This window comes from Electrophorus electricus, chromosome 1 (assembly GCF_013358815.1).
Source record: "Electrophorus electricus isolate fEleEle1 chromosome 1, fEleEle1.pri, whole genome shotgun sequence".
Classification (NCBI taxonomy): Eukaryota; Metazoa; Chordata; class Actinopteri; order Gymnotiformes; family Gymnotidae; genus Electrophorus; species Electrophorus electricus.
The window spans coordinates 33,349,585-33,369,587 of NC_049535.1; positions in this window are offsets into that span (position 1 = coordinate 33,349,585).

Below are 20,003 nucleotides of genomic sequence, written 5' to 3' on the forward strand. Positions count from 1 at the left end.
ACTTTATCAGACGCGTAGGTAGTTACAGAGTGTGGTCTCATTCAGAGGACCACAGGTGGCTTCTTCACTCTCTTTCTGATGACACACCAATCAATGACCCGCGTTTGTTCTGCCGTGAGATCAATGCTGATTATGCGATCCCTGCATGCACACCTGAGTGTGCTGTGTTGACTGTACAGGGAGCAGTTCAGAAAGTTGACAATTCAGCTTCTCATGATGCAGTCAGCACATGCTGGAGAGAGTGAGAGTGAAAGAAAGAGAAGTGAGAATTAGGCTGACTCCCTCTGATTATAAACATCCAAAAAAAGATCCCTAAATGTCTGGATGCACCTAAATTCAGGCCCCAAAGAAACAAGTTTAAAACGCTGCAGAGCTAAGAGCAAACCCCCGAGAAGAGTCCCCGCAGTCAGAGTGTCCTGAGACTCAAACAGGTTGTAGCACACCACAGCATTGACAACATATCTAGAGCACTGGGAGAACCAAATCCAGGCTCAAAATAAATGTAAATGTTTCTTTGCAATAAAAAGATAGTTCAGATGAACCGTATCTCCAGAGCTTCAGAGATGTACAGCAGAGAAGGATCCTGACCAAGTATCAGCTCAGTGACCACAGCCTGGCTGTAGGGCAGGTATTAAGAGTCCTGGCTACCCAGAGAGAAGAGAGTGTGTTGTCACTCTTAGTGGCGAGGTGGAGACAGATGCAGTTCCATCATCACTGTCAAAATTCAAAACAAGTAGAGAACATTTCAAAGACAGATTTAAACAGCTAATCCCAAACTATGAAACACAGAAATTTCAGATAATTCTGGGAGAGGAAACACCCCCCTTGTTGCACCTGAGAGACAGTGGGTAACACCTACCTCATCACCCTTAACTACTCACACCATTTATATACTATAAGACTATAAGTGTGTGTGTGTGTGTGTGTGTGTGTGTGTGTGTGTGTGTGTGTGTGTGTGTGTGTGTGTGTGTGTGTGTGTGTATATATATATATATATATATATATATATATATATATATATATATAGTTGAAGTTCAAGTTCGGTTTATTCGTCACATACATAGTCATACACAGTATAACGCGCAGTGAAATGGTGGAGAGTGCTCTGTCCAAACTGAGGAAGAGAAAACGGGTGCATAGAGAAAAATATATATATGCAGATAAATATATATATTCCATTTCACCATTTGCACCATTTCACTGCGTGTTATACTGTGTATGACTATGTATGTGACGAATAAACCGAACTTGAACTTGAACTTCTATGTATGTACAAAAATATATTAATGTATGTACAATATATGTATATTATGATTATATACACAATGTACAATGTATATGGTTGGGTATATATGTACACAATCTACAGAATGTACAGATCCATTTTGTATAATAACATATCTACAGTTGTTGTGTAACAGGGTAATTGAGTATAAATCTATATATACAGATGTACAGATATACAGTCATGTTACATGGTGGTGGTGGTGGTCCCCACAGTTTATCAGTTTCCCTGATTCAGGGCCAGAATGGCCTGTGGGAAGAAGCTCGTCTTCAGCCTCTCTGTCTTGGTCTTCAGGGAGTGGAAGCGCCTCCCTGACCTCAACAGAGAGAAGAGTCTATTGTTTGGATGGGTGGGGTCCTTCACAATTTTCCTGGCCTTGGTCTGGCACCGCTTGTAGTAGATGGTCTGCAGGTCAGGAAGTTCCGTGTGAGTGATGCACTCTGCTGAACGCACTACCCTTTGGAGTGCTTGTCTGTCCTGCTTGGTGCTATTCCCAAACCAGACTGTGATGTTCCCCGTGAGGATGCTCTCGATAGTGCAGGTGTAGAAGTTCCGCAGTACTTTGGAGGGCAGTCTGAAGTCCCTTAGGCGTCTGAGGTGGTAAAGACGCTGACGAGCCTTCTTTGCCAGGGAGTTGGTATGGCGGGACCAGGACAGGTCCTGCGAGATGTGAACTCCAAGGTACCTGAAACTATCTACTCTCTCCACCGTGGTTCCACTGATCCTCACAGGTTGGTAGTGCCGCTCCTGCTTCTTGCTGCAATCCACGATCAGCTCCTTTGTCTTACTGACGTTTAGGAGGAGATTATTTTCCTGGCACCAGTTTTCCAGGTGTTTAATCTCCTCCAGGTAGGCCCTCTCGTCGTTGTCCGAGATCAGACCCACGACAACGGTGTCGTCAGCAAACTTGACAATGATATATATATATCTAAAAGTATATATGTATGTATATAAAGTATGTGTATATATTTTATAAATATCTTTTAGTAAATGTTGCCAAAAATAATTTAAAAACAAAAGTTATTCACTACTGTTGTAACCTATTATGTAATTATTGCGTCACTTTTTTCTTTTTTTAAATTCTTGTTCATCTTTCTTTTTGTAATACTTCGGCAATATTGTTCTTGTAACAGTCGTGCCAATACAGCTACTTTGAATATTGAAAATCTTGAGGGGGTGCACTACACCCACTCAGGCTGGTGGCTGTTTATTTAGAGTGCCTGTATCAGTAGAAGCGTCCTATGACGCATCCTGGAAATTTAAAAATAGTTTTTAAAAAGAAATTTAAAAATGTAAGTAAAATTCCTCAACCAAAACGAATAGGGTTGTTACGGGAGCCATGAAGGGTAACGTTAAAAAAAAAAGTTTTGAAATGTGTTCTAGAGTCAAAGTTATTCCGCATTATTTTCATTTTTTGTGTCCTGAAGGTTAACGTTTGGCTACCACTTAGCGTACTAAGCGTTCGTCTTTAGCTCCTCTGTGAAACATTTTCCTCTCACGCTTCCATAAGTATTCGTGATTTTTTCCCCAGAAAGGAACTAATAGTTAATAGTTAGCATGCTATAGCAGCTTCGACCACGAGGGTTCAATGGACTGAACGACAGAGGCAATGGAAAAGGAAAGCTGAATATCGTTAAAGTTGAGGCAAATGATTTAGTCCGTCATGTTTGTTTGTTTGTTTGTTTGATAGATAGATAGATAGATAGATAGATAGATAGATAGATAGATAGATAGATAGATAGATAGATAGATAGATAGATAGATAGATAGATAGATAGATAGATAGATAGATAGATAATCAATCCGTGTGTTTAGCTAGGCGCAGTAGTTCAAAGAGCGATTCCGTTTAAAGATTATTCTTTTGCTTCGGAATTATCAACTGTGAAAACTCTGTCATAAACTGACATTATTTTATAATTGTGTAGAATTATACATGGTTAAAATCGTAAGCATATGAGCTCATACATCTTAAGAAGAGTAGCGTTAGCATATGACGTTCCCAAAACAAGCCCTGGACCAGAGTCACTACTAATATTAAAGTAATGACATGAAATATAATTAAGGAGTAATTAACAGTAATTCCTTCAGATAGGCCACTTTGAAAGAGAAGACCACAAGAACTTTTATGGACAATACATTGAGTTCTATGTTGCCAGCATAACCAGCCACAATGCGAGAAGCCAGTTCTTGAACAAGTGCGATAATGCTAATTAAAACAACATCAAATCAGAAATATATTTATTTGATCATGGCATGATTACGTGGTAATTAAATGCTTGTGGTAAAGGAAAGGCCACACGTTATTCTGGATTTTCATAAGACTATCGGTTATCTCAATATAATAGGATTTGAAGCTCACCAACATTTGCAGATTGGTGGGTGCAAGACTGTATTTGAAAGCATAAAGATTCATAAAGTTTCTGGGATTTCTTAAGGTCAGAGGCCTTTTTGGGTCTGTAATTGTAGAGCAGAGGCTTTGATGCAAGTAGTTTCAAGGCCTCCATAGAAATCTAAGGCAGATCACTCTGGACTGTTCCGGTCAGAAATAACTTCATTAGTACTGGAAAAGATTATTGAGACTTGAAAGCCTCTTTGAGAGTTCTGTGGCTAAACAAGGTTTGTTATCTGATCATACAAGGTGATGTTGACCAACAACTTCATCTCGCAGGTGTTTGGTGGTGTGAGTTGAGATTCTCTTTGTTTAGAAAAAGGAAAATCTTCCAATAGGATATAATGGTGTCAATCTTTCGTAATGACAGATAACTTGCACATTATTGGATCTCAGTTTGCATGTACTGAATAATGCATGGTTTGGCTATAATGGTGGAGATTTCAAATAGTAGTATGTAAAGAAGGTGGGGCGATTATATTATTACTCCTGATAACTATAAAAATGTGGGTTCTTTGTGTGATTGTCAGACATTCTCTAGAGGATGCCTCAATAATGCTTGTTAACGTTGGCCTGTAATAAAGAATGGGACCTTCTATTCTCTTCAACTAATTATTGAGTCTACATATTTACATTTGAAATTATAACTTTGAAATCAACTAACTGGGGGTTTAGGCACAACAATTTCATGATTGCTTTGTTGCATAGCTGCTATAGCATGCTAACGATTAGCTGTTAGCTCCTCGGTGAATTTTTTTTCCGCGAATTGTCCTGGAAGGGAGGGAGATAAGGGGAAACAGTTTTCACAGAGCGCACATTCCTTGGCTACACCCTTGGTTATAGTTACTTAACACTGTCAGTTATCTCACAGCAAATACTTGGTGTTTGGTTCTTGATATAGCGTTCTTGAAGCTCTTGCACTGCATACATAAACTTATTATGGGCAGTGCTGTCATCAGCTTTGCGATATATTTTTGTCCTCCCTCAAGGTGTGCAGATTTCCTAGCGCTTTTTCACGGCGGACACAAAATGCACCCCTCCTAACAACCTACTACACTTCCCCATGCCTGAGAGAATTACTTCCTGTAGACTTTGCAGTTGTCAGTTTACTTCTGACCAGGGCTGTGTTTGAAACAGTCTACTACATACTACTTGCATATTGATTTGGAACCATTTATGCAATATGCGAACAAAACAAATTTTTCCAGTGCTTGAAAGATACCCAGATGACGTACTAATCTGGCCAAATATTCCAGTACGCAACCAGAGCTATCTTTGTGTTGTACTGCATCCAGTCATGCAGAGGAGGTGGAAAATCTTTCCCAAGTGCATGGAACCTGCATACAATCCCGTGATTCCGTAGTGTGGGTTGCTTTTGTTGCGTACTGGATACTATACTGCATACTACTACAGCAACAAGTCTGCAGTATATACTGAGTGCAGTATGTATTGCCTCTGTTCCTTTGAGCATACTGAGTGGTATTCTTTGTTTCTAATACTCCCTGTGTTGACTGGTTTGCTATTTCTTGGCATTGTCTTTGGATTTAGTTACATTCAGGACTGCTCTCTCTGACTGATCCACACGCATCTGGCTCATCCTGCCGCATTACACTGTGCTTTGACTCTAGTTAGACTGCTTGGTTGTATTTTAATTTAAGTAAATTGATTTTATTACTTTATATTTAATTATTGTTTTATTTACCAATTAATTTTCAAATTAAAATTTACACTGAAGCCAACACAATCTATAGTTTAACACTGTTTTAAGGTTATTTTTGATATTACATTTATTATATCTATCTATCTATCTATCTATCTATCTATCTATCTATCTATCTATCTATCTATCTATCTATCTATCTATCTATCTATCTATCTATCTATCTATCTATCTATCTCTATTGATGTATTTCTCTTATCTGTTCTTCTTTGTGCTCTCCTCTTCTCTTCATTGTATCTAATGATGTCTGGTGTTCACCATCATTCCTGTCATACACATAAATGTCATTAGCTTTGCAGTGAACATGTTCTCTAGGTCAGACTTGCCAAAAGAAAAAGGAAAGAGACCTCTAAAACAGTTGTCTATAACAAGTCCTCATGTAGCAATCATTTCTCAGTGGCTGTTGTAAATGGAAGGATGGAGAGTGTGTTAAGACTGAAAATTGTGCTGTTTGCAGTAGACTGATACTCTGGTCACTCTAACCTGGCTGTTTGCTCACAGTTGGCCTTGTCTTAGACTACATTTATTTACATTTATTTCTGTCTAATTTAAAGAACTTCTGTGCTTTCTGAAGATGTTCTTTCATTGCCAGATATAAAATGTTTGTGGTAGACTCATAGGTAGACACTAGCCAGACTGGTGATGTTTCATATACAGCACAGATATTGAGCACCAGGGATTTTCCACCAATTGTAACTTATTTTTGTTTAATTGACTTATGGATATCTGAGAGAGTTAACCTACTTGTGGTTAACTAAAATGAAAGGTCTGATCAGCAAGCATTAGAAGTCCACCTATATACATACAAATGCAGTAAAACATGACATCCTGGACTTCTGAATTTTATTTATTTCGTACTGCTTAGCATATATGGTAGAAATAACCAGTCTGCCTAAACTATCTAAGTCATTTCTGTTTCTGTCACTTATAAAACGCATCACACACTGGTACCAGCAGCAGTGGGGATGATGTCCTCTAATGTTACCCGCTTGTTGTGTTCCAGAGTCGGCTATCACGGGGAATAAAGAAGAGGGTGTGCACTACATTTGTGGAAGATGCAAGCAGGTATTGCAGCTCTGGGTGTGGAACAGGCCGTCTGACTGAGCTCTGAGCTTCCAGTAGGAACTGTAATCACAGTGAATGTTGATTTATGTTACGACTCTTGTGTTGCTTCTATGGAATTTTCCACAACTGGTTAGAACAAAAATAAAACTTGTTAGAAAGGGTCCGTGTTACTAACCCATGAGGAACGTGCCTTGCTGGGTTTTGAAATCTCATTCTCACATTGTTACACTCAGGCATTTATATTCATCATTAAAGACAGGAAGATATAAATCTCACGCTAAGCACCAGTATGAGTTATTAATATGAATATTATTGTCATACTATTGCTGAATTTAGGTTTTTATTCTCTGGACCTGAAGGATTTGTGAAATGCCAGGGCTCACAAAGGGGTAATGTAAAAAGGAGAGTGCATATGAAAAGTAAAAAACAAACAAACATTTATTTAGAACAAAACAAGAAAAACCAGCTCTGTAATACTGGAAGAACGTGCTGTCTGAGCACATCACCCGCAGCCGGACCTTCCAGTCGCTGACCTCAACCCAAAACAGCCTCCATGCAAATCAGCAGCACCTATTTCCAAGAACCAGGCAGGGCCATGACACCCAACTGTAAAGTGAACCGACGTGAAGAGCTCTCCTTTAGTCCCAGGGACTCGCTTGTAGCATTTAAGGAGAAGATGTATTGACTTTGGAATGTTTTATTGTGTCTTTAGAAAATTGAACACTTTGGGTTGGGTGGAACGAGATAAAACCCATTGCATCAGAGAAGATTATAGATTACGTTCACTATGATCAGTTATAACTCTGTATTTGTGGGTGTCTGTGACATATTTTGATGAATGGCTGATTCATATTCAGGGAGGTAAATGAATTTGGTTAACTGGTCAACATTGAAAAAAGCATAGCTCTTTGACTTAGCTCATAGCCAAATAAAAAATTATTGAATAAATTTGTGACGTTTGTTAACGTTGTATAAACATGCCTGATTTATTTGAAAATGTAACAAGGCATTGAGTAGAGGTGTGTTCATCCAATAGGAGACAGTATTTTCTAAAGTGTACCAGTAATGGTACAACAAGACCTGTGATCTAGTCATAGACTACTCTACCTGCAGTGAAGCCTTGATGTTTGTTGTTTCCTCTGTATCTCTCTCACTCTCATCTCTCCAGTAAAGGGACGTGTCAATGTGGAGCTGAACAGGAGCTCCATGGGGCCATAGCCACATGGGACTATTTCAGCTCTGCTATGGTGTGTCAGTGGGACAGTGCCCTGCACACCTCCGAGTATCCCACTGATGCCTTTGGAGAGCTTAAGTTCGCCGGGACTGGCCACAGACACAGTCATGTATGTTGCCCAGACACGCAAACACACACACATCAGAAATTTTATTATATTGTGTGTCTTTTCTCTAATAGGCAGGGAAATGCAATTTTACTTTAGCCTAATCTTGCTTGTCTTAATATTGTCTCATGAATCCATTAATACATTAGCTTTAGCTGTGAGGGAGTGTTGTTGCCTGGAGACCTCAGTTAGATGAATAGAGAAACATGTCATGGTAGATGTGCAAAGTACTGTGCATGTATGTGTGTGCATATCCATCCATCCATCCTTCAGGTGTTTGTAACCTTAGTCTGAGATGTAGTTACATGAACTTTGTGTCATTGTACCTTTTCAGTTGGTCAAAAAACACACTCCTAAAGCAAAGCTTGCACATTCTCAAAGCCTCTTCCCATAAAACACACACACATTTAATTTGACTTTGTTTAAATCCCCAGTTTATACGCCTTTCCTGTGACACCCCTGCTAAGGTCATCTACGATCTGATGACTTCAGACTGGGGGCTGTCGGCACCGAACCTGGTACTGTCTGTGGTGGGTGGGGGTCATGAGAAGGTCAAAGGTTGGGTTCGAGAGTTTCTGCGGCATGGCCTGGTGCGAGCCGCCCAGAGCACGGGTTTCCTTTGAATTCTGCACTGTCAATTCCTCTTCATGTCTGTGCTAATCTGCACAATTTCCTGTCATTTGTTGTTCCAGTTCGTTTGTTTCAGTGCCTGACACTGTTTTCTACACTGTGAACACTATGACTGATTGTTCAGTCTGCTCATGATGTTATAGTGGGTGCGGGTGTTTTTTTGTTTTGCTAAGGTTAACAGTTGCAATGGTGCACGCTAACATTGCTTTATATCATGGCTGTGTACCTTGGCAGGTGTGTGGGTATGGTCAGAGCACATGAGAGGATTTGGCTGTGCATGAAAACAAGTTCCATTCAGAATGAAACTTTAATTTTTGTTTTACCTTTTTGAGTGTGTTTTCTGAATGTAAATATTAATGTCTTATAAAATCATCTCATGTCTCTGTAGGCTCTTCTCTATGTTTTGCTATTAAAACAGAAAGGATCAGGGTTACTATCGTTATTATTTCAAATGTTTAAAGATATGTTTTAAATTTGACCACTACTTTGGGACTGAGCAGCCACACAATGTTTTTATTTCTAAAAATTCAAATATTTTAATAAGGAAGTTATTTATAGACTTATTTAACTTTCCACTCCCACCCCCTGAATAAAAACAGGGGGGTGGGGGTTCTCTTCCTCTGATAATCCACTATAATCTCTTTGGTTTTACTGATGTTGAGTTTCAGATGATTTTTACTGCACCATGTAATAAAGCTCTCAATCAAACCTCTGTACTCCTCCTTATTGTCCTTGGTGATGCATCCAACAATGGAGAAGTCATCAGAAAACGTCTGGTGATGGAACCAGGATTGAAGTGGAGGTCTGATGCATAAACAATGAAAAGGAATGGTGCTAGCAGGGTTACTTGGGGTACACTGATATTACTGATCACAGACTCAGAGATACAGCCATCCAATCTGACGTCTGGCCGACTTGTAAGGTAGTCCGTTATCCAGGATGTGGTGTCAGGGTGCAGGTGCATCTCCAACAGTTTCTCTCTCAGTAGGCAGGGCTGGATGGTGTTGAAGGCACTAGGGAAGTCAAAGAACATAACTCTCACAGTGCTTCCCTGGCTTTCCAGGGAATGCTGATGCCTAGAAATGCAAAATACATAAGCTCCATCTCAGTCAACAATCAGTGTAATAAACAATACCCTACAATAAGTACTAGAGTTAGTCAACATAGGAGCAGGGTCAGTGGTCATTTAAATAATCCACAAATAGATAGGTCTTCAGTCTGAGTTTGAAGACTGCAAGGGACTCTGCTGTCCGAACAGCAAGTGGAAGTTCATTCCACCATCTAGGAACCAGGACAGAGAATGGTCTCGATGCTTGTCTACCATGAGACTTGGACCATGGAAGTTCAAGCCGAGCCATACATGAGGTACGGATTGGACTTTGAACATTGACATTGTGTATGGAGGGGCTGGTCCATTTTTGGTTTTGCAGGCAAGCATCAAGGTTTTAAATCTGATGCAGGCAGCTATTGGAAGCCCATGAAGGGAGCGCAGCAGTGGAGTGACGTGTGTGAACTTTGGAGGATTGAAGACCAGTCATGCTGCAGCATTCTGGATAAGTTGTAGAGGTCTGATGGCTCTTAAGGGAAGACCAGCAAGTTGCAGTAGTGTATCTTTGAGATTACAGGAGACTGCACAAGTACCCAGATAGCTTCCTGCATGAGAAAGGGCCAAATCCTTCAAAGGCAAAATCTGCAAGATCGGGTCAGATTTGAAAACATGAGTTGAGAATGACAACTGGTTGTCCAAAGATATGCCCAGGCTACAAGCAGCTTCAGATGGTGATACCAGGGGGTTCTCCAAGGAAACTGTGAGGTCATGGTTAGGGCTGGGAGTTCCTTGGATGTAGATAAGCTTGGTTTTACTGCAGTTGTGCTTCAAATGGTGGGCTGCCATTCATGACGCAATGTCAGTCAAGCATGCTGAGATATATCTGGAGACCTACATGTCGAAGGGTGGCAAAGAAAGAAATAATTGGTTGTCATCAGCATAGAAGTTGTAGGAGAAGCCATGAGAAGATATTACATCACCAATAGAATGAGTATACAAAGAGAAGAGAAGAGAAGAGAAGAGAAGAGAAGAGAAGAGAAGAGAAGAGAAGAGAAGAGAAGAGGGCCTAATTCTGAGCCCTGGGGGACACCGGTGGAGAGTCTATATGGATTGAATGTGGATCCCCAACATGTTATCTGAGGAGAGAGGAGAAAAAGTAGCCAGAGAGTTGGATGTAGGGAATGAACACTGGTTGGAAGAGTGGGAACAGAGTAAAAGGATTGGCAGATTGCTGCAACCTTCTTGTCAACGAAAGTAGTGAAATCCTCAGGAGTGAGAGATGAGAAGGGGGGGTGTTAAGGAGAGAAGAAAAAATGCTGAAGAGCTTGTGTGGATCAGATGCTGATTTTCCTCTGTAGTAGGATGACTATGCAGATGTTACTTCCAGTGAGAACCTGGAAAGGAGACACTGGTATGAGCTGAAGTCTGAATCTAGGTGAGATTTCCTCCACCGCCTCTCCGATGCCACGGAAGAGAACTAAGGACTGCAGAGTGTTTGTTAGCTAGGGGGCAGGTGGGGAAGACCTTGTAGGTCTAGGGGAGAGCAGGCACAGAAGATCCATTGACGATGAGGGTGTAGAAATGAAAGTATTAGTAACTGTATCCAGAGAGGGAGAGAAGAAAGTCAGGGTGAGGAAGGGTGGACAAAATAGTAGAAGGGAAGTGATGGAGTGCATATTGTGACAAAGGAGAAAGAACACATTGTGGAGGTATGAATGGAAAGAGAAGGGAGGGAGAGAGAGAAGGATAGAGGAGCTGTCAGTTGCTCAGCCAACATTTTTAACATCCTGGGGTTGATGTCATCAGGTCCGCAAGCTTTGTTAGCCCGAAGCCTGTAAAGCTTCCACTGTACCTGGATAATGGTGAAGGTAGGGCTGGGTGGTGAGGAAGTATGCAGGGAGCTAAGAATTCCTGGTTGTAGGTGAGGAGATGAAGAGGATGACGTGAGTAGTCAGAAGTTCTCATCAAATGTCATGTTAATGTTGTGTTAAAGGGAGCTATTGGAAAGAATAAGGCTGTCCTCTAGGTTCAGAAGTCTGCTGAGAAAGGAGAGGGTGACAGGTGTCGATAGGTCATAGAGCAGGGACTCTATACTAATGTTTACCTGCACGCTGTCAGCTGTGAGGATTCTGCCTCATCCAGTGTCCTCTTCTCAGTGTACCTACATGATTACTCTGCTCATGCTTCTTTTGTTCAGTGAGTGAGCACTAGTGATGTCTGTGTGCTTTGGGCCTTTACACTAATGTGTGTGTGTGTGTGTGTGTGTGTGTGCGTGCATCAGGGGCCTGGATCATGACCAGTGGGCTGAGCGAGGGCGTAGGTCGCTGTGTGGGTGAGGCAGTGAGGCACCACAGAGCTGCTGTCTCCTCCCCCTCCCACTCCAAAGTCGTGGCCTTGGGTGTCGCCCCCTGGGGGCTGGTTTGCAACCGGGAACAGCTCGTCAACCCAAAGGTGAGGACTGGCCCACTTCAGCCAAGTTATTTCATACCCTTCATCATACATAAGAGTAATAATATTTTTATCACTTTTATTTTTATATAGCACTTTCTTTAAATATTTATATAGATATATAAAGCAAAGAACACATTTAAATACATCAAGATAAAAATTAAATATATAAAATACAGCAGAAGAAATTGCTGAAGTCATATGCACAGTACTAAGTTACTGTAAAGTATTGTAGACTATCATAATGTCGAATAATTTATTTATTACAAGATCCTGGTTTAGAATGGCGTATTTATGCATGTAGATGAGAGGGTGAAAACTTTGTGAATCCTGGTGCAACGATGAGTGGTTTGGAGCCAGACGCATACACGGAGTAGAGCAAGATTTATTATGGGCAAATCCACAGTCGTAATCAATAGAACAATCTAGGGTCCTAGACCAATGCATATAGCATGAAAATACAACATAAACTACATGAAACAAAACACGATTACAAAAAGGGGAACAGCATATAACAATGACACAAGCAACAATAAGATCTTAACAAACACTAGCGATAACAAAACAGGCAGAGAAGACATGAGGCTTGGATTAATAAACAGCAGCTAGGATTCTCAGTAACCAGCGAACAAACAGAGAACATGACAAGGTTTAAATACAAGTACGAATGGGCTTAACAAGACACAGGTGCTACAAATGATGGGTGGAGATAAATGAGAAACGGAAGCGAAACAAATACATGAGACAGGGTAACCGTGACAATGAATATGCTAGGAGGAGCCAAACGTGACGCCTGGGATTATTTGGATTTTATGTAAAAACATGATTTGATCTTATTGCCAACTATAATAATAAATAGAGTATTAGTGAACAAGTGAGACTCACATTTACATTGTCAAATGTCCATTGATTGAATGGCTTAAGCAGTAATATTTGATGGAAAAACACATGTGAACCTCACAATTGACAAATGTGAATTAGACATTTCAATTATTTCAGTTCATGTAAAGATTTGCCGTGCACCATAAAAAACAAACAAACAAAAAAAAAGCATTGCTTCCTGTCTGACATAAAGGCTGACAAAAGTCTGCCAGCTGTGACATATAGTAGATGAAGTGCAATAGTCTAGGGCAGCTTTGTTGCCCACAGGCCTGGATGGCTTGTAGCATCACTGGGGGCAGTGGTAGCTCAATGGTTAAGGTACTTGACTTATAATGGGAAGGTTACTGGTTCAAGCCCCATAACTGCCAAGTTGCTGTTGGGTCCCTGAGCAATGCCCTTAACCCTCAATTGCTCAACTTGTACATAATTGTAAGTCACCTTGGATAAAAGTGTCAGATAAAATGCCATAAATGTAAAACTAGTAAGAGGACAAGTAAGCTCCAAGCTGAGGTCCACTGAAGTGCTACAGCATTATCTCAAAGAGGCCGTTTGAGTAACCCCCACCCCAAGCAACCTAACTGTTTCAGACCACAGGCAAAGGAATGGGTTATGATAGCTCCTAAACGCAGTGCAGAAATCTTCTACAGCTATTGAAAGTAAGGGAGGATTGTAGTTCCTTTAATTATTAAATATCACAAAACCTTTCCTTGAGTAATTTTGGTTGTGTAATCCACTTGTTTTTTTTTAATATTGTACCATAAATATTGTGTGTAGTGTTTATTGAAAAAGACTTAATTTATTATTATGCTGCCCTTACATGCTATGTAGAAGTCAATGAGCATCAATGTAGACGTCACTGAGCATCCATGTCTACATTCTAAGAGATGTGATCCATTTTTTCTTTTGCAGGGTAGTTTCCCAGCGAGATATTATGTTCAGAACACATCACAGGACTCCCTCTACTTGGATAATAACTACCAGGGCTTCCTCCTGGTGGATGATGGTAGCGTAAAACGTCGAGGTGGTGAGATGTGCTTCTTAACTAACCTGGAGGACTACATTTCCCATCAGCGAACTGGAATATGGGGTGAGGGAGAGAAACTGCACTTTAAAAATAATAGTAATCTGCAAAGAAACAGGACTTGATATCTGTAGTTTTACCAAGTTTACTGTACAGAATTATTAAGTCCCTATTACCCTTATCCTCTCGTGAAGCTCAGTGTTCTAAAATAGACGTAAATGGCTAAACAATATTAATGTTAAGAGTAACATCACACATTTTGTTACCATCAAATTATTTTCCATTCATGTTGAAATAGTTAACAGTCTTACAGAGTTGGTCTCAGAGATGCCGGGTCCTAACCAGACAAAAGCGAAAGATGTCCCTGTGGATTTGACTTCCTTTAATTCTTTGATGTAAATATTAGCGAACATGAGCTAAACAAAAACAAATCTACATAGGTGGTTATCTGTGTATGTTCTGTCCTGTAAGCAACCCCACTCCTCTTCCGAGTTATGAGAGAATCTGAGGAATGTTCACCCGTGTAAGCGCGCACATCAGTGCAGCTACTGCCATGGTGGTTCCAGGCTGAGACCCCCCAACCCCTCACAGCTGTCTGGGTCTGATCTCTCCCCTCTACTTCCTGGGTCTTATCTCTCCCTTTTACCGCTTCAGCCAGACTCAAGTAGCCCCACGGCAGCATGTTCTAGCAATCAGAAAAGACCAGGTTTAAACTTTCACTATAGAGACAATAACCTTGGTGACAATAACGCTAATTCACTATCATATGCGTATCTATAATCCAGATGTGCATGGTTCCACTTTATAATATCAGTATTTATGTTCTGTGAACAATGTAACTTGGAGCAATAATTAGTCTGTTTGTCCTTCGTCACTACACCCACCCACCCACACACACACACACACACACACACACACACACACACAGGCAGCGGTAACATTGAGATCCCTGTGATGTGTGTGCTGGTTTCCGGGGAGGCTTCAGTGTTGAAGGTATGTTGGAAGTTCTGTTTCTATGGACCTCTATTGAAGTTAACTACAATACACAACTGGGCCATGTCTCTCTCACTTTCCATCTTCAGAGAATGGATGCTTCCCTGAAGAAAGTGACACCATGGTTGGTGATGGATGGGTCAGGTCCAGCAGCTGATCTGATCACAGAGCTCCTGAGTGACCTGAACTCTACATCGCCCCCTGTGCATGGGGAGGGCTCTAACACTAGAGAGAGCTCTAAAGCTGAGCTTGGAGACAGAGTGCGAGAGATGATCAAGAGACACTTCCCCTTTGAGAAAACAGTTGAGGAGCTAGTGGACCGGGTGAGAGGAGTAGGGATTGTGTGGGTGGGTGGGTGGTTGGGTGTGCGTGTATGCGTGCGTGCGTGCGTGTTGGAGGACAGATAGGGGCAGCCAAGTGGAGTGAGTGTCCAAATCATGCCTCTAAATCTTTCTCTCCCTAGGCTCTGAGCATCTATTAAAGAATAGATCTTTAATCACTGTACTTCATGGTGATCAGGATGGCCCTGATCATCAAAAGATATTCTTCAGAAAGGTAACGTTAGCTTTGCAGGAGGACTGAAGATCCCTGATCTGGACTCTGGTGTTCTGCATGGATTAATTAGTAATTGATGGTTTGTATGTGTGGTCTTTGTGTAGCTACACGTTTAATAAGGTCCAGGAGAACAGCGATGTCTACTGGAAGTTCCAGCGCTACAACCTGATAGTGGAGTATCACTCCAGACCCTGTCTGGCCCCGCCCCTCATCATCATCTCCCACCTACACCTCTTCATCAAAAGGATCATTCTCAAAAAACCCTCTCTCAAGATCAAACACTTCAGTACGTATAACAGTTTTTAGTTTTTGCTTCTTTTATTTAAGCATAAGCACTAGCTATTGACCCACTTAAGATTAAAACTCTTAATTACATAAAATAATTTTGGGAAAATATGAAAACAATAAATTTTTTTAAAAACCTTAATGCCCATATAAATAAATAATCCCCATACCCTTAACATTCAATAACAGTAAATCAAACATGCTGGCCAGCCAGAATGTGTTGTCTTAACCAGATAAAATGCCTTAACCAGATAAATCATTTTTGAGAGTCCGTGCAATGGAACTGTGACCTACTTCACATAAAGTAATAAACTATGCTGCAGAATAAGTGTAGGCTAAATAAATATTTTTAATCTTACAACTTTGGAACACTGAACACCTGCCTGCTTTTTGTTTGCACATAATTTCCCATCTGACCATTCTTCCATAAACTGTTACTATATATTACTCAGCTATACTCACATTCTTCCATAAACTGTTACTGTACCTTACTCAGCTATACTCACATTCTTCCACCAACTGTTACTGTACCTTACTCAGCTATACTCACATTCTTCCATAAACTGTTACTGTACCTTACTCCGCTATACTCACATTCTTCCATAAACTGTTACTGTACCTTACTCAGCTATACTCACATTCTTCCATCAACTGTTACTGTACCTTACTCAGCCATATTCATTCTTCCATCAACTGTTACTGTACCTTACTCAGCTATACTCACATTCTTCCATAAACTTACTGTACCTTACTCAGCTATACTCACATTCTTCCATAACATTAGGCTGCTTGAGATTATTTGATTATGTAAATCAAATAAATAAATTACCTTATCTAGTTTCACACTTGATTGATGTTAATATTCTTTTCTTTTTTTTGTTAGCATATTTTTGCCTACCTCTGCATTTTTTCTCCATCTCTCTATCATTACGCAAGTTCTAGTTTAGCAAGTTAATGTAAATGACAAATACATGAAAAAATGGAAGCCTCTTTAAGTCTGTAGCAGCTCTGAGATCAACAGAGGACCAGTCACGTCACTGTTTATTGGCCATGTTTTCATGCCACGTAGGCTTGGCTCATGAGAATGTCCCGTTTTGTACACTCAGTTTTGTTATGTCTGCACTAACATAACATTTCAAAAAGACAATATGAAGTGCTTACATTCAGATTGTTGAACTGGGAACTGTGCTTTTACTTGGTTGTTTGCCCAAATTAGGCAAACAATACTACTCCCTACTGGTGTATAAAGATAAGTGTAAGCAATACACAATATTTCCTCCCACCTTACTATGAAAATACACAAGTACACACAAAATAATCTTAGTAATTGCAATTCTTCTTCTTCTTCTTCTTTTTTTTAATCTAGAGGTAGAGAGTAGACTGCCTCTCACCTTGAGGCAGTTCAGGGGATTCTTCTGCCCTATAATGGAACAGACTCCCTAACATAATTGCATACATTCCATTTTCCTTTCTTTGTTGTTACTTTAAAGTCTCCATAAAACATGATCTGGGGGTTTAGTCACCTGAACAAGGTAGCGACTGGTGCTTTCTTTAACCAAGGAGACATCACAAGTGTGGTCTTCAATGGAGTCTCGCTAGGAAGCTTGCCATGCATACATTTTTTACTTTTAGTTGACATGGATGGATTGAAATCTGCAGATGGTGGAGCTTTTGCTCCTACAGCTTAGCTTCTGTGGTATTACAATGGGACTCCACTCTTCTAAACAATGTTCTGACACAGCTCTGTTTGGGTGATTGCTACCGAAGTTGACGATCTGGTCTGTGTCTTTCAGCCTACCCATTGGTGGCTGGATGGTATGGTACTGAGCAAATGTTCTTCACATGGTTAGCCTTTAGGAATGCAGCGAGTTCTTGTGCAGTGAACTGTGGTCCATTTATCACTAACAAGGACCTTGGATATACCATAGCAGCTAAATTAAGTCCTCAGTACTCAAATAGTCTTGTCTGTGGTTGTGGAGTCCAGACTCTGTTAACCAGTATTTCCCACAGCTAATTGCGCTCGTGCCAGTTAGCTGAGGAAAGTAATCAGATGAGGTGAGTGTAGTGGTTTGGCCCTGCAGGGTGGGAGTTTAACAACCCTCAAGTACACAGAGGGGGCAGAAACTCTGTTAATTAAATAACATTTACTGTGTGAGCCTTGTGCTTATGTTATGTACTCTGGGTTTTAATCTCCCTCCCCATCGACTGCTCTTTTCTCTACTGTCTATTTGCCTTCTCTCTCTCTCAGTGTCGGAGCTTCATGATATGAAGGCCAGTAGGTTGAACACATGGGAGTCTTTGCAGAAAGAAACCTGCTCTCAACACAAAGCAAAAAGCTGCGTGATAGTGACACGGAGCGGCTGAAACGCACCTCTACCAAGTTAATCTTCCTTCCTCACTGCTGGAATAACACTCTACTCTTCTTAGGTTTTGTTAAGACGAATTTCAACAGTTTCCAAAATGTATACATAATGCAATGGTTAAGAAGTAAACAAAGTTCTTCTGATTCAGATAACTATGAAAAATGCATGATTCTACAGGAAAATTGTCAAATCAGAATTGTCTTCGACAGCAACCATTAGTCCAACCTAAGGGAAAGCTATTACATCACCTAGTTTGAATACCATGCTTGATGCCTTACAAACCAGTTAACATTTCTATTTTTGTGTACAAAAGGATATGCACACAGCATTTTTGTTTTAGGTTTGTTTATATATATATATATATATATATATATATATATATATATATATATATATATATATATATATATATATATATATATATATACATGACCAGGTGACCTTACTCCAGTCTTCTACAGTCCAATCCTTATGGCCTTTCGCAAACTTCAGTCTGGCTCTTCTTTGCTTCTCATTGATGAAGGGCTTTTTGCACGACTTCAGCCCCGCCTCCAGAAGCCTGTTTTAAACCGTCCTTGCTGTGTAATTCACCCCAGCTGCTGCATGCCATTCTTTTTGTAGGTCACTTGATGTCATCTTACGGTTGTTAAGTGACATTCGAATGAGGTGGCGATCATCACAGTTGGTAAAGAGTTGTTTTCAACCTCTACCAGTATGTAGCTGTTGTTGTCCCATGTGTTTGCTGCTTGACCTTGTTCTTATGAACCGTAGTTTTTTGAAATTTTCAAGACGGACGAAAGCTGATGCTCACTATATCCCTCTGCCAGTAAAGCTACAATAGAACGCTTCTTTTCCTCATTAAGAACCTTTCTTTTTAACTCTTTTGGCATGACCTGTAGCTATATTTTGACTACACTTACTTTTTGGATAGTCCTAGTACTGCTTTTCCCATCCAGCTGGTTCTATAACAAGAGAATAGTGAAGACAGCAGCAGTGCTTTTTATACTGTTGCTCATTAGAATAGGATTTTGTTAAGGTGATCACCTATTCAGCATCTCATTAGAATGAGGTGTGTCTGTGAATGAATTCAACAAACACTGGAATGGAATGGCTGCTGTACATGTGGAGATGCTGATTTAAGAATAAATTGGAGTGGTCTCATTTTTTTCCTGGAATTGTGTGTGTGGCTAGCTAGCTAGCAATAATAGATAGATAGATAGATAGATAGATAGATAGATAGATAGATAGATAGATAGATAGATAGATAGATAGATAGATAGATAGATAGATAGATAGATAGATAGATAGATAGATAGATAGATAGATAGATAGATAGATAGATAGATAGATAGATAGATAATATATGTATGTATATATGTATGTGTCCCCATAGTTTCTTCTGGAATTCCTCTGGCTCCTAGTATAATTGCATATTTTAACATACTGCACATTGTATGTATTTGTGTGTGTCTCATATGAGCCACAGCTGTTGCGTTTGCCTGCTCAGCATAGACTAATGACTGTCCGTCTCAAAGTCTCTCTCTTTCTCACACATACACACCCTTACTCACGTCACCTTTGGTTATATTCCAGCGCTTTCACCATATCTTAGCTGGCCTATGTTACATTATTATAGATGCAGCTGTCCCTCAGTTCTACCTCTGAAGAGTCTGTGCATCTCTCTCTCTCTCTCTCTCTCTCTTCCAGCTGGAGTATTGCTCTAGCTCCCTCTGCTGGATGATGGAGGGGCTAACACAGAGTTACGTCCATGTCCTGCTCACAGAGGTGTCATTTTCTCTCTCCTTCTGTCTCTCTCACTCTGTGTGTGTTTGTCTGTCTGTGTGTGTGTGTGTGTGTGTGTGTGTGTGTGTGTGTGTGTTTACATGCTGCTGTTTGTCTTACTGCAGTAGCACTTGTAGGCTTAAGTTTCTTGGTGACTTAACTGCTTATTTTAGATCACCCTTATATATATACATTGC